The sequence below is a fragment of the Cibotium barometz genome, chromosome 19 (genome assembly GCF_041138505.1).
Source record: "Cibotium barometz isolate CiBa-2024 chromosome 19, ASM4113850v1, whole genome shotgun sequence".
Taxonomy (NCBI): Eukaryota; Viridiplantae; Streptophyta; class Polypodiopsida; order Cyatheales; family Cibotiaceae; genus Cibotium; species Cibotium barometz.
In genome coordinates, this window is record NC_141064.1 from 55,690,243 (window position 1) to 55,704,527 (window position 14,285).

Below are 14,285 nucleotides of genomic sequence, written 5' to 3' on the forward strand. Positions count from 1 at the left end.
TCTTGAAGTATAATAGTAATGAGAAATGGCTTCTACAGACGCGAGATCGAGAAAAAGAAGTGAGAATTATACGAGTGGGAATGAGTGGGGTAGTACAACTTTTACTCCGCACGTGCTGATCGCATATGCAACCCTACGTCGACAAGACAGTGGCTGCATGTCTGGGATGGCCAATTTGCGACATCAAAGGGGTAGTAGAATCGCCGAGTGGATGGGAAGATTGGGAAGTCGATAGCGTAGGAGAGATGAAGCGGCTTCGAGATGAGGATGGTGGTGAGTGCGCGAGGGAAAAAAATGTGCCTGATTGGATGAACAAGAGATTGTGTGCTCAGACGAAAGAAAAGAAGACCTGTATGCTTGAAGATTAACCCAGAGCTGGTCAGGTATCAGGTGGGGCTTTTCTCCATGTGTAGTGTTATTGTTTTCTGTCCAGGAAGGCCGCCTGCTAAGGTCTCCGAAGATAGGTGGATAGGCTTCAGGAAGATGTATTGCATGAGAAGGTGGTGTCCAAAGTCTTCTACTTAGGCAAAGGTTTTTTTTAATGTGTTGTTTGTTAAGGGTCAGTCCTGTGAGACAGAGCTTTTTGCGAAAGGTCCCCTCTTCTGAGGACAACGGTTAGTGCATGTATTTCCGTTGGACCCTCTTTTTGATGTTAACAAGAGCCTTCCGAATGCATGCCTGTGTGGGTTGAGATTGTAGGCCTTCCTCCCTAGCTTAGGCCGGCTCTGCGGGATATTGCTTATTCTCTGGGGCCGGTGCTGCATCATCCAAATGACGAGATGGGTGGTAGACAACCAGCCAATAGTGTTTGCATCTCCTGGAATACCACGAGAGATACACCGACATCGGTTGAAGTGGACTTAGGAGGTTCGGGTATTTTAGAGTTGGGTCTAAAATGTGGAGCATTCCCCGGGAGCCTACCTTTAAATACGGGTGGTTTGGGCATATAGCCAAAAACTGTATAGAACAGTCCCTGGGCAAAGGGGAAGTGGAAAAGGAGGCAAACAAAAATAGGGAAAAAAGAAACTCAATCGGCTGCTAGTCGGGGGATGGAAGCTAAGGGAAAAGAAATGATGAAAGATGGAGGTGAGGGACAGTCGGAAGGGGAATGGGTCAAGGTAAAAGAGAAAACTTGTGTCAGACAGGCCAAAGTGGAGGCTAGGAAAAGTCATTCCAATCAGAGGGTAGAAGGAAAAGACAACAAATCCCAAGGTAGCTTGAGTCCTTTAATGTATTTACAATCCTTAGACTCCCTTGATGAGGAAGGGTGATAGTGGCCCTTCTTCGGAGAAAAGATTTGATGATCGAGTGGAAGAGGAAACACCCTACCATTACACTAGTGTGTGATTCACGTCACCCCCAGATCTGATACATATTCTTATATTTCACCATCAAGCGACCATGGATTAAGCCCGTTACACATACCCCACCGCCCATGTATGGGTGAGGGAGATTGCCTAAGCGCTCATGAATTATGGGCAGTGGATACCCCCACCACATCAGCATATGGCGATGTGTAATGGGCCCTAGATCGAACGGCCGCCCGCTTCTTGATTTATGCGTTCCGCCCCCTGGGGAGAGCTACACATTCAAGCTTATGACCTCGCCCCTTTCATGAGGGCCCACATTGGGGGGCGGCCGCGCCTAAGCGTAATGTCATACAGGCTCTACTTGCCCAATGAAGCCTGTTCGTTAAACGCGCTTTTGACTGGTTCGCTTTCAGCAGCCTATATTACGTTCCTTTATTGGACGCAAAGGCACACCTCTTCTTACATAGAGCTTGCGTTCTCTGTTGAGTACCTGTGGTGTTTGGAAGCACTTCTCTCTCTCTCTCTCTCTCTCTCTCTCTCTCTCAAGCGCGCGCGCACACACACTCCTCTCACAAGCTGCTACATCCCGGCCACCTCTTCTGATTGTTCCTGCTAATCATTCATTCATGAAGTCTTTACTCCTGTTCCTTGTCGTGATCTTGAGCTCGCAATTGGCACTGCAAGCTTTGGCGTATAGTAATGATTGGAATGCAAGTAATTGCAACGAGCTTCTGAGCAGCTTGGACATCCCGGCGGACATAGAGGTGCCGTCCGGACAGAAGCTACAAGTGGCGTACTACAAGGTAACAATGAGCTGCTCGAGATTAGATTACTTGAAGCCTAGCTCATTGTTACCTTTCATCTTGTCTCTGCTTCAAGCGTAAAGCCTAGTTCAAGAAGTTATTAAAAAATTCTCGAAATTTAAAGCTTATGATGACTTTGGAAGGAAGGGAAAACATGAAAATAAAACGCTATGGATGTCCATGGGCAAGCCCCAAAAGTAGGGTTGCATGAGTGGGTTTGCTAGTCTAATAGCAAAAGGGCTTCCAAACCTCACTTAGAAGTAACATTGTTCTTCAATCTTTCAAAACCAATAAAGGTGCATAGTGACCTTGGTACTTATCTCAAAATTATGATGATCATGTGCAGGGACTTGCTTGGCGCCGTCACATACTTACGACTTGCATCCAAAGGTGGCCTACCTCCTTCCACCACAACTGGTGCTAAATTTGGGGATGTGCATGTCACCCCGTACTCCATTATATATGTCTTCTACATCAAGGCTGACTAATTTACCCAAGAGTCCAAAGTTGTGATATTCTCCATTGTCTTGTATAAAGGCATCTTCCCAAGCCACTACTTCACATTGTTTACTTACCAACTTTTTCTATGCCTATTCACTATCTGTAGTCATGTAACCTAATTGGATACTTTGCGCATTATTAATTATATCATGCCATTGGCACCATGACTCTTGTATTCAAAATTGAAATTTAAGCAATGACAAAGTTTCAACCTTTAATATAAATGAACAACGTTAGACATAAGCAATGAAGTATTTTGAATCACTTTAACAAAATGCCATTGTAGGTTGCTTCTTGTTGGTCCAAGAAAAAGAATCTAAACCAAGTGAGACACAAAACCCAACAATCGATTCCCTTGAATCATTGTAATCTCTAGCCCAATTTGAAGAGCACCAGCCCATCAATGTATCACGCTTGTTGCATCATGTGATGGTGCATGTGAGAGTACCCGTGATACCCACATCCCTTGCTTCCATCAACCACTCTCACATGGCCTATTAGAGAATCCATTCATCACAACAACTGTAAAGCTGATATAAAGTCTAATGTTTATGAGAAAGATTAAACTCCCCACCATAGGCTTCTTGTACTTCTTGATGTCTATAAGTGGTGAAGCATCCTCAATAAAAAGCTTCATGTTCACCTCCAAAATCATGAATATGGACTTAAAGCTAGTCATCTCAAATGCTTTAAGATTTAACCAAGCATAGTCTTGCTATGAAATGAAGATCTTACATAGATCCTACCAAACTATAATCCCAAATAAAAATGCATAAGTCTAACCCAAGTTTGTCGTTTGATGGCATCTCCCTTATTTGTTGGATCATGTCTTAATTGTCCTGTGTGATGTCTAAGCCATCTACATACAAGGCAACTAAAACATGTTCTCCATGCCTCTTTAAAACATACAAGCTAGCAATGAAACCACTTTTAGTAAACTATAAAACCAATCTCTTTCAAATATTTATTTATCCTATGATACCATACCTATGATATTTGTTTAAAATATTTGTTTATCCTATGATACCATGCCCTTGGGGCTTGTTTCAGCCCATACAATGCCTTCTTAGGTGTGCATAACTTGTTTTTTGATTAGGGCATATCAAATCTTAGCAGTTGTGCTACATACACCCCTTCCTTGAGATGTCCATTTAGAAACGTTGATTTGGCATTCATATGAGAAATTGACGGATTGTTGTGAGCATCTAAGGCTAGTACAATGAGGAAATTTGTCATGCTTATTGTAAAGCAAGGACTTTAGCATAATTAGGGCCTATAATTTATGAGAAACCCTATGCAACCCACCTAGCCTTATATTGTTAAGTGAACCATCAACTTTTTATCCACCAATCCAAACCGATTTGGTACCAATTACTTTTGGCTTTGATGGCCCACCCATAAGATTGCAAGGGTTTTTCTTCATGATGTTGTTTTACTTTGACTGCATTGAGCCTCTTTTCACTTTACTTTATCTCAAGGCCTTTGTGAAGATGTCAGCGAGACCTGATCATGTGTGCTGACATAGGCCGAGTCGATGTCACATGATGCCAAGACTCTCTCCCTGATGAAGTGGTGATGTACCTTAATGTGTTTCATCCGCGCATGGATACTTGGGTTTTTGGCCATTGTATACTACTAAGATTGTCACAATATATGACAACCTTTCTCTCCACATGCAACCCCAAATCAGCCAAGTAGCTTGCGTAACCAAGCTACCTCACATGTTGCCACCGTAGCTCCTCTATAATTTGCCTCTGAACTCGATAAGGAAACTGTGAGTTGCTTCTTGCTACTCCATGTTATAGCAACACTCCCCAATGAAAACATAAATGCACTGGTAGATCTCCTATCAGAGATGCTACCTGCCCAATTTGCATATGTGTACCCATATAGCTCCAATGGTACACCTGCTGCATAAAACAATGCATAATCAACAGTGGCCCTCAAATACCGAAGTGTGCATCGTGCACTGTCAAGATGTGGTTTACGCAAAGCCTACACAAACTGGCTCTCTAAGCCAACAGTGTAACTTAAATCTGACCTGCTGATCATGACATAGATCAAACTCCCCACAATCTTCCTATGCATAGTGGGATCCTCCACACATAACCTGCATCCACACTAAGCTTGCCATTTTGATCTAATGGCACAAATATTGACTTGAAATCAGCCATTCCATACTTGGACAGCATGTCCAATACATACTATCTCTGTGATAGCCAAATACCATCAGGTGTGTGAATGACCTCAATTCCCAAAAAGTAACGCAAATCTCCCAAATCCTTCATCTCAAACTTCCTTTTGAGAAGACTTTTCACATGCTCAATTTCATCCAAGTTGTCACACCCAACAATAAGATCATCTACATATATGGTGATGATCACAATACCCTTATCACTCTTACGCACATACAAAGAGTGATCTGCATCTGCCATATGAAAAGCAATAGTGACAAGATACTCAGCAATCTTGTCATGCCATGCTCTTGGTGCATACTTCAGCCCATACAAGGTCTTACGAAGCTTGCATAAATACTCTAGGTGACTTGTATCCTCAAAACCAGGTGGCTGATCCATATACACTTCTTCTTGCAAGTCACCATGCAAGAGCACATTTTTTACATCCATCTAATGTAAAAACCAACCTTTAGTAGCTATAGCCACCACAATCACAACTCTCACAGTTGCCATCTTTGCAAATGGGGCGAATGTCTCCTTATAATCAATCCCATGTGCTTGCACATATCCTTTGGCTACCAATCTAGCCTTGTACCTGCTTATGCTACCATCACTGTTATGTTTCATTCTATACATCCACTTACAACCAATAGCTTTCTTGCCTTCAGGTAATGGCACCAAATCCCAAGTCTCATTTCCATACAATGCATCCATCTCCTCATCCATAGCTTTCTCTCAACACACATTTCCAATAGCCTCGTCAAAACATGAGAGTTCTATAACCTACATAACTTTTGCCATATAAGCATAGTGATGTACCACATAACCATCATAAGTCAACCTCTATGCAAGGTTTTTGACTCTTCTAGATCTTCGTAACTTTGTATTCATAGTTTCCATATCCTTCTTTACACTAGGTATCCTCATTTTGCTAGAATCCCAAGCTCCTCATCAAGGCTCATCTCCAAGACACTAGACTCTTCATCAGCAAAGTGAATGTCCTATAGAAATATCAGGCATACCAATGGGCTTAACCACTTTCTCTTTGCCTTTATGTGATGTACCAACTACATTTTCAGGACTGGTATTATGACGCAACATGCCACTCCATGGTCTATGAGCTGAACCACTAGATGAGGACTCTCCTGGTCCACTCAATGACTATGATTGTTGACTTGCAACCACGTTTCCACTTACATCAACCCAACATCATCTCTATCAGCAGAGCATACAAGCTACTCATCTCATCAAATACAACATTCCTGCTTACCCTCAATTCACATGTAGCAGGATTATAGCATCTATATCCCTCAATTCACATGTAGCAGGATTATAGCATCTATATCCCTTTTTCTCAAGGGAATACCCAATAAACACACATTTTTCTACCTTTGGATCCACCTTAGTACACAACTCATCTCACATGTAAGATTCCTCCCCAGCCTCTCAGGATGTCCAATATCTTCCACTGTAGTCAAATCCCTCTTCAGAAATATAAAAGATCTTGTTTCTACCAACTTTGGCTTAGAGAGAGAAAATCTTCTAGAGAGTGGTAATTCAGTTTTTAAATATTTTTGGATAGAAAAATATCTCTTCTTATCAAAATAAGTTCCCCCGAAACATAAGTTCAAAAAGATTTTCAGAAGGTGCATTAGAAATCAAGTATAATCTGTTCAAGAGGCCTAGGGGTCAAGATTTTTTTAAAATTTTAAATTAAGGTTCTTATGGACCAATAAGATTCATCCAAATGTAGGGAGGAGATTATAAATGGAAGAACAAAAGAAAAATCCCCCAAAAATGAGTAAATACTCACATAAGATAAAGAGTTGACTAAGGACAAGGTTAATAGTTAAAAAAGAGAGATATTTAGAAGAAATGATGCATTTTTGACACCTCAGTATATGGGGGAATTTCCCTCATGAAGGAGGCGCCTATTTAACATGTGTGGGAGAGTTTTAAACTCCCAAATAATGAGATATTTTTATCTCTCCTCTCTCCTGTTTCAACTAGATCCAAAAAGTGGACTAAACTGACCCAAAAATGGTCAAAAATTGACCAAACTGATCTGGAAAATTCTATATATTGAAATTGTTATTTTGATTATAAAAGTGTGATTTTCATCATAAATGATGTGTATGCATAAACCTATGCATAAAATATATTTTTTATATTAAAAGTGTGATTTTCATCATAAATGGTTTTTATGCGCATAAATGGATGCATAAAAGAAATTCTTTTATATTAAAAGAGTGATTTTCATCATAAATGATTTGTGTGCATAAACATATGCATAAAAGATATTTTTTATATTAAAAGTGTGATTTTCATCAATGATTTTTATGCATAAATGGATGCATAAAAGAAATTCTTTTATATTAAAAGAGTGATTTTCATCATAAATGATTTGTGTGCATAAACATATGCATAAAAGATATTTTTTTATATTAAAAGTGTGATTTTAATCATAAATAGTTTTTATGCATAAATGGATGCATAAAAGAAATTCTTTTATATTAAAAGAGTGATTTTCATCATAAATGATTTATGTGCATAAACATATGCATAAAAGATATTTTTTATATTAAAAGTGTGATTTTTATCATAAATGGTTTTTATGCATAAATGGATGCATAAAAGAAATTCTTTTATATTAAAAGAGTGATTTTCATCATAAATGATTTGTGTGCATAAACATATGCATAAAAGATATTTTTTATATTAAAAGTGTGATTTTTATCATAATGATTTTTATGCATAAGAGAAATTCTTTTATTCTAAAACTGTAATTCCTACTAAATTGGATTTATGCATGGAAAGATGCATAAAGAATTTATTTTAATCCAAAAGTGTTATTCTCATCAACTTGATTTTATGCATAGAAAGATGCATAAAGAAATCCATTTTTATTTCAAAAGAGTTATTTTCATAAATTTAGATTTTATGCATAAATAGATGCATAAAGAATTTTATTTTTATTCCAAAAGAGTTATTCTATCAATTTTGATTTTATGCATAGAAAGATGCATAAAAGATTTATTTTTATTTCAAAAGTATTATTTTCATTGAAATTGAATTTATGCATAGATAGATGCATAAAAGATTTATTTTTATTTTGAAAATGTTATTCTCATTAAAATAGAATTTATGCATAGTAAAATGCATAAAAGGTTTATTTTCATTCGTCACTTTTAATCAAGACTACAATTTAAATCCTAACATATCGAAATGGGAAAAACCACCTCTTTGGAAGCTCTATATAAGCCCACATGGTCTAGACTTGATATCACCTTCACGCAGTTGGTGTGAATCTATAGATTCTCTCCTCATTGTCAATGTCCCTCAGCTCTACGGGGTGAGCATAGTGGGATCAATGGTCCACATCACCCCACCCTATTATATCTACGAAGGATGACCTCAAATCTTGATCTTGATTTTTTTAAAAACCTCGATTTGCAGGCACAACCCTCCAGATTCAAATGGGGCATCCCAAGCTTCCAAGCACAACGCTCTACCTTATGCTCATATGCAATTTGTGTAATATAAGCAAATCAAGGTCATCTAATGTGAACCCAACATCACTACCTTTCATCTTGTCTCTGCTCCAAGCAACGTATTTCCTAGTTCAAGAAGTTATTAAAAAATTCTCAAAATTTAAAGCTAATGAAGATGACTTTGGAAGGAAGGGAAAACATGAAAATAAAACGCTATGGATGTCCATGGGCAAGCCCCAAAAGTAGGGTTGCATGAGTGGGTTTGCTAGTCTAATAGTAGCAAAAGGGCTTCCAAACCTCACTTAGAAGTAACATTGTTCTTCAATCTTTCAAAACCAATAAAGGTGCATAGTGACCTTGGTACTTATCTCAAAATTATGATGATCATGTGCAGGGACTTGCTTGGCGCCGTCACATACTTGAAATGACTTGCATTCAAAGGTGGCCTACCTCCTTCCACCACAACTGGTGCTAAATTTGGGGATGTGCATGTCACCCTGTACTCCATTATATATGTCTTCTACATCAAGGGTGACTTATTCACCCAAGAGTCCAAAGTTGTGATATTCTCCATTCTCTTGTGTAAAGGCATCTTCCCAGGCCACTACTTCACATTGTTTATTAACCAACTTTTTCTATGTCTATTCACTATCTGGAGGCATGTAACCTAATTAGATACTTTGTGCATTATTAACTATATCATGCCATTGGCACCATGACTCTTGTATTCAAAATTGAAATTTAAGCAATGACAATGTTTCAACCTTTAATATAAATTAACAACATTAGACATAAGCAATGAAGTATTTTGAATCACTTTAACAAAATACCATTGTAGGTTGCCTCTTGTTGGTCCAAGAAAAAGAATCGAAACCAAGTGAGATACGAAACCCAACAATCGATTCCCTTGAATCATTGTAATCTCTAGCCCAATTTCACCAGCACCAACCCATCAACGTATCACACTTGTTGCATATGTGATGGTGCATGTGAGAGTACCCTTGATGTAAGTACCCGCATCCCTTGCTTCCATTGACCACTCTTACATGGCCTATTAGAGAATCCATTCATCACAACAACTGTAAAGCTGATATAAAGTCTAATGTTTATGAGAAAGATCAAACTCCCCACCACAAGCTTCTTGTACTTCTTGATGTCTATAAGTGGTGAAGCATCTTCAACAAAAAGCTTTATGTTCACCTCCAAAATCATGAATATGGGCTTAAAGCTAGTCATCTCAAATGCTTTAAGATTTAACAAAGCATAGTCTTGCTATGAAATGAAGATCTTACGTAGATCCTACCAAACTATAATCCCAAACAAAAATGCATAAGTCTAACCCAAGTTTGTCGTTTGATGGCATCTCCCTTATTTGTTGGATCATGTCTTCATTGTCCTGTGTGATGTCTAAGCCATCTACATATACAAGGCAACTAAAACATGTTCTCCATGCCTCTTTAAAACATACAAGCTAGCAATGAAACCACTTGTAGCAATGAAACCACTTGTAGTAAACTATAAAACCAATCTCTTTAAAATATTTATTTATCCTATGATACCATACCTATGATATTTGTTTATCCTATGATACCATGCCCTTGGGGCTTGTTTCAGCCCATACAATGCCTTCTTAAGTGTGCATAACTTGTTTTTTGATTAGGGCATATCAAATCTTGGCAGTTGTGCTACATACACCCCTTCCTTGAGATGTCCATTTAGAAACATTGATTTGGCATTCATATGAGAAATTGGTGGAATGTTGTGAGCATCTAAGGCTACTACCATGAGGAAATTTGCCATGCTTGTTGTAAAGCAAGGACTTTAGCATAATTAGGGCCTACAACTTATGAGAAACCCTATGCAACCCACCTAAGCGGCAACAAGTAAGCTCTCGTCACTTTTAATCAAGACTACAATTTAAATCCTAACCTATCAAAATGGGAAAAACCACCTCTTTGGAAGCATGTGGATTCTATAACCTACATAACTTTTGCCATGTAAGCATATTGATGTACCACGTAGCCATCATAAGTCAACCTCTATGCAAGGTTTTTGACTCTTCTAGACCTTCGTAACTTTGTATTCATGGTTTCCATAGCCTTCTTTACACTAGGTGTCCTAATTGCTAGAGTCCCAAGCTCCTCATCAAGGCTCATCTCCGAGCCACTAGACTCTCCATCAGCAAACAACAAGTGAATGCGCTATAGAATTATCAGGCTAACCAAGGGGCTTAACCACTTTCTCTTTGCCTTTATGTGATGTACCAACTACATTTCTAGGACTGGTATTATGACGCAATATGCCACTCCATGGTCTATGAGCTAAACCACTAGATGAGGACTCTCCTGGTCCACTCAATGACTATGATTGTTGACTTGCATTTTGTGCAACCACGTTTCCACTTACATCAGCCCAACAGCAGAGCATACAAGCTACTCATCTCATTAAATACAACATTCTTGCTTACCCTCAATTCACATGTAGCAGGGGCAGGTGTGAAAGAGTTTAAAGACTAGAACCAAGGAGCCAGGAAAGTTATGTATTGGCTCTCCATTAGTATACAGGACACCATGATTGGGCACATTCAGGACGCCAAGTCGGGCCCAAGGAGGCGTGGGACACCTTGGTAAAACTCTATGAAACAAATACCAAGGCACGTAAGATACAGTTGAAGAATGAACTTCATACTGTGGAGAAAAAGAGCAAGTCTGTGAATGACTATGCATTGAAGATAAAGGGTATTGTGGAATCCCTTGCATCTATTGGGTGTGAGTAGATGATGATGATAAGGTGGAAGTCTGTCTACGTGGTCTCGGGCCACAATACAAGGCGTTCAAGACGTCTATTCAGACTCGAGAAAACATTCCCAACTTTACAGATTTGGTGTCTATGCTGATTATAGAAGAGAAGAGCTTGGGTGAAGACCAACAGTCTTCACAAAACAAAAACAGTTCAGAGCAACAAGCCTTCTACACAAGTTTAGGAAGAGGACGAGGTAGAGGAGGCCGTGGACGCGGTCAAGGAGGTGGCCGAACAGGTAATCAAAATTATGTCCAGCAGCAACAACAACAACAGTCCCAGAATACACAACAACAACAACAACAACAACACACAGGTGGAAGAGGCAAATTCAGAGGTAGGGGGAGTCAAAGAGGACGTGGAAATTGGCAAAGGCAATATAATGATACACGTGAATGCTTTTATTGTGGTAAGCCTGGACATGTGCAGGCAGAATGTTATAAGAAGTAGGCTGACATGCAAAATGGGAAAGTGCAGCAGAACAACTATGCATCCTCAAGCAGAAACAATGAGGATAATGAAAGGTTGTTTGTTATGCAGCATGTCGTGAATGCCATGTCTAAAAATGTTGAAGCAGCACAAAAAGATGATGTATGGTATGTGGATTCAGGTGCTTTGAACCACATGACAAGTCATGGGGAGTGGTTCAAGGAGATGAAAAACCTTGAAAGACCAGGTTTTGTGGAAACAGGGGATGGCACTGCTCATCCAATTGCCCATGTTGGAGATGTGCCATTGTCTATGCAGGATGGCAAAGTGAAGTACCTTGCAGATGTACTTCACGTTCCGAACATAACAAAGAATCTGGTTTTAGTTGGCCAGATGATTGAGCAGGGTTTGCAGGGTTCGGTTTAACCCTGATGGTTGTTATGTTGAAGACTTTAAAGACAAGTGCAGGTTGGTTGCAAAAGGCAACAGAGTGGGCAGAATGTTTATGTTGAATGTAGACATGCCTGAAATGAGTGCTGCAATGCTTGCAAATGGTTTACGAATTATTGCAGACACAGACATTTGGCATAAAAGAATTGGACATGTGAACGTGCAAAAAATGAAGTCTATGCAAACTAAAGGAATTGTGAAAGGGCTACCAAAGTTTAAAGTGGAAGGTATGCAGAGAATAGGTGAAGCATGCCAATTTGAAAAGCAAACAAAGCATGTATTTCCACGTAATAGATATGTGAGTAGAAATGCACTAGATGTTGTGCATTCAGATGTATGGGGTCCTACGAAGACTATGTCTATGGGAGGCTGTAGGTATTATGTTGAAAAGATGCAAGGGGGAAGAGAGCTTGAGCTCTTGCAAGCACACATACACACTCACAAAACCCTAATAGAGAACACACAAGGTGAGAGGCTGAAATCTTCTTCTTCTCTCTACTCAACACTCAACACACCATATACAAGAATAAGAGTACTCATAATATGAAAGGTACTCAACCAATGCATACACGGGTTCTCTATAGTGTGAACCCGACTAAATGAGCTGGCACTATAACTATGCCAGTCTCTAGAATGGCTGTCACACAGCCTGTCATCCCACTGGCCGCATATCTCCCATGATCTCACCAACCATGCCAGTGGTGTAAGTGTGGGGCCTATCCCCCAGGCGGGTCATCAGTGTCCACCGCCTCACTAGATGAGCTCGATATCTCAACACTCCCCCTCAAGCTCAACTCCATCTCATGTACACCAAGCGAAGCCCTGAATCTGCGGAGCTTCTCTGTACCCAATGCTTTGGTGAAGATGTCAGTTACCTGATCCTCTGTGCTGACATAAACAAGGTTAAGATCTCCTGCCAAGACCTTCTCTCTGACGAAGTGGTAGTGGACCTCTATGTGCTTTGTACGAGCATGAAAGACTGGGTTCCTAGCCAACTGTATACTGCTAATGTTGTCACAGAAAATGACAACTTGTCTATCCACTAATAGACCCAAATCTGCAAGTAGCTTTCTCAACCAAGCTACCTCACATGCTGCCATAGCAGCTCCTCTGTACTCTGCCTCTGTACTCGATAGAGCAACCGTAGGCTGCTTCTTGTTGCTCCAAGTCACAGCAGCACTCCCCAAAGAAAACATGAATCCACTGGTAGATCGTATATCTGAGATACTACCAGCCCAATTAGCACCTGTGTACCCATATACACATATCTCTGTCCCAGTCTCATAGAATAGTCCACAATGCAAAGTAGACTTCACATACCTCAGTATACGTCTCACTGGCGGTTTCCGTGGAACCTGCATAAACTGACTCACCAACCCAACAGCATAGCTCAAATCTGGTCTGGTAAACGTCATGTATATCAAACTTCCTACTATGCTCCTGTACATAGTAGGATCCTCCAAGATCTCTCCTGAATCTGCACTCAACTTGCCATTCTGATCCAATGGCACAGAAATAGGCTTACAGCCTATCATACCATACTTGGACAACATGTCCAAGCCATACTATCTCTACAGTAATCCAAAACCATGTGGTGACCTAATCACCTCAATGCCCAAGAAATATCTGAGCTCCTCCAGATCCTTCATCTCAAACTTCTGTCTTAGCAAGATCTTTACATCAAAGATCTCTGCACATAGTCTCCCGTAATGATCAAGTCATCTACATAGATGACAACAAGCACAACTCCTCTATCACCATGTCTCACATATAGCGAGAAATCTGCATTGAAAGCCAATAGTGACAAGATATTCAGAAATCTTGTCAGACCATGCTCTTGGTGCTTGCTTTAAGCCATACAAGGCTTTCTTCAACCTACAAACATGCTCGGGGTGACCCACATCCTCATAACCAGGTGGCTGCAACATATACACCTCTTCTTGCAAATCTCGGGGGGGTCACTCGTATAAATATGTAAGTATCACGTGGGTTCAACAGAAGGACATTTTAAATATTTAAAACTTACAGAAATATATTTACAGAGGGGATTTATTTATTGTATTTTTTAAAAAAATTACAGATTTGAATAGGAAAGGATACATTATATTCACTAAAAAATTCACAGATAAGGGACTTTTTAAATAGGCCTTGAACGAACGTGATATAGAGGATTTACATATACTGACCCCCCCGAGTTACAAATCCCCATGCAAGAATGCATTCTTTACATCCATCTGATGTAAAGACCATTGCTTTGAGGTAGCCACTGCTATCACAACTCTCACCATTGCCATCTTGGCAACTGGGCTGAAAGTTTCTTCATAA

General features: G+C 39.8%; 1 long non-coding RNA gene across 1 annotated transcript; it reads left to right on the forward strand.

Moving 5' to 3' along the window:
- The first annotated feature begins 1,779 nt into the window (after positions 1–1,779).
- Positions 1,780–2,759, forward strand: LOC147628758 (uncharacterized). Its single transcript, XR_015268208.1, has 2 exons — positions 1,780–2,113; positions 2,460–2,759. It is a non-coding gene; the product is annotated as an uncharacterized LOC147628758 (long non-coding RNA).
- Positions 2,760–14,285: the final 11,526 nt, after the last annotated feature.